Source organism: Gavialis gangeticus, unplaced genomic scaffold (assembly GCF_001723915.1).
Source record: "Gavialis gangeticus isolate Ggan-Ray unplaced genomic scaffold, GavGan_comp1, whole genome shotgun sequence".
NCBI lineage: Eukaryota > Metazoa > Chordata > Crocodylia > Gavialidae > Gavialis > Gavialis gangeticus.
The window spans coordinates 17,037,868-17,039,923 of NW_017729029.1; the positions used below are offsets into that span (position 1 = coordinate 17,037,868).

Genomic DNA, 2,056 nt, shown 5'->3' on the forward strand with positions numbered 1-2,056 from the left:
TGCAGCCCCGTGCTGTCAGCAGGCCCTGGCCCCAGCTCCAGCTGCAGCCCCATGCTGCCCACAGTGAGGCTCCAGCCCCAGCCCCAGCCCCCTGTTGCCCATGGGCCCCGGCTCCAGCCCCATGCTGCTGGGTGGCCCTGGCCCCACAGTCCCAAGCTGCAAGTGGGCCCTGGCCCCAGCCCCATGCTGCCCACGGCCCTGGCCCCAATGGGTGCGGTGCCGGCACCTGCTGGCTTCCTGGATCCCAGGGCCGGGAGACAGCCAGGGCTGGGGCAGGGAGGCAGCAGTTGTTTGCAGCCTCCCAGCTGCAGCCGGCCCACGTTCGTGGTAGCTGCTGATAGTTACGGAGCCTGGGCTGCTCCTAGCAGCCAGCTGGGAGGATGGAAGGCCTGCTGCAAGCAGCCTGGGCTCCGTGGCTATCAGCAGCTACCCAGATCCTGGGCCAGCCACAGCCGGGAGGCTACAGACAGTGGCTGCCTCCCAGCCCTGGCCCTAGCCCCAAATCCAGCCCTGGGCTCCAGGGAGACAGCAGATACCAGCAGTGCTCCCCACTGTGCTGCCCTTGCTGCTGCTTCTGCAGAGCAACGTGTGAAACCTGGCGTGACAGGCCACAGTGAGGGGCTCAACCCGGTGTACTGCCCACGGTGCTCCCATGCACACAGGGGAAGTGTGACCTGGGCAGTGTGGAGCTTGCAGCAGAAGGCAGCTTTCCTGTGCAGTCCCCCTGTGTGCTGCCACTCTGGGTTGCACACGCTGCGTTTGGGAGGGCAGCAAGGCTGGGAGTGCAGCATGTGTGAGGGCAGCACAGTGGGGAGTATCGCTGGTATCTGCTGCCTCCCTGGAGCCTGAGGTATCTGCTGGTTCCCCAGAGGCTGGGTCTGGGAGACAGCTAGAGTCACAGCTGGGGCAGGGAGGCAGCAGCTATTTGAATCCTCCTGGCTGTAGCTGGTCCAGGTTCTGGGTAGCTGCTGATAGCCATGGAGCCTGGGCTGGGGGCCAAGGGGCAGCAGGCTGGGGGGCCAGGGGCAGCAGGGGTACGAGCAGAGCTGAGGGGCACGGAGGGGCTTTGGGTGGGGGGCAAGAGGCACAAGCAGGGCATCCTGCCATGTACCCCCTGCCTTTTTGTTTTTCTGGTATGCCAGCACTTTGGCACTTTGCAAGGTAGGCATTGTGGGTTTTTCGGCATTCCAGCTAAAAAACGTTGCCTATCCCTGCTCTAGGTACTAGAAGCTGAACTCAGAAAAAAATCTAAATATAAATGAGGCACAAATTTTAAAATACTGATGATATTTAACCATTGGAACAGATTCTCAAGGGATGCAATAAATTCTCCAGCACTTTAAATGAAGTTTGGATGCTTTCCTGATGTGCTGCACTCCATCGTAGGGTAATGAGGCTGTACACTAGAGTCATCGCGTGAAGTTCTATGTCCTATGTCATACAGTGGGTCAGATTACATGATCTTATGTGTTTTACCAGATTTAAATTCTACATATTTAAACAAATGATTGATTTTTTTTTTTTTTTTCCAGAATACTTTGTAAGGTAGAGCGGGTCGGTGAAGGAAAATTTTATCTCAGCCTCTGTTAACTGCCATGAAGGGTTGCTCAGAGATGAACAGTTTTTCAGGTAACCATGTTCTAGACCAGTGGTTCTCGATCTCTTTTGTACCAGGACCCATTTGTAAACATTGGCCAGTCCCGACCCAGTGCCCCTCACTTCTGACCCAGTGCCTCCTGCCCCTAGGCCCCAGCTCGCCAATGTGTTGGGCAGTGACTGGGTGTGTGTGGGGCATAGGGGGGAACCCCAAACAGCCCCTTGCAGGCTGGAACTGCCAACCTGCAAGGGAAAACCTGCGGTTTCCCGTATTTTTCTCCTTATAGGAGAATCCATTTCTAAAGTTTGTTCACAACCCTTTCATATGTTCTTGTGACCCACTTTTGGGTTGTGACCCAACAGTTAAGAAATGCTGTTCTTAGACCAGTTAGGAAGATTCCCCCCCAAACTAAAATTTCTCTTTCCATTCTGAGCTCACAAGGCTTCCTCTCACTGAATT

At 55.7% G+C, this 2,056-nt stretch overlaps 1 protein-coding gene across 3 annotated transcripts in view; it reads left to right on the forward strand.

The window, feature by feature from the left end:
- The window catches only part of PCDH19 (protocadherin 19), a 145,475-nt gene that overhangs the window by 106,279 nt on the left and 37,140 nt on the right, over positions 1-2,056 (forward strand). Inside the window, exon 5 of one of the 3 annotated variants that reach the window (XR_002098280.1) lies at positions 1,533-1,629. The exons of the other annotated variants lie outside the window; for them this stretch is intronic. The gene's annotated coding sequence lies outside the window, so the exon portion shown is untranslated. The remainder of the gene's footprint in view (positions 1-1,532; positions 1,630-2,056) is intronic. 3 annotated transcript variants of the gene reach the window in all.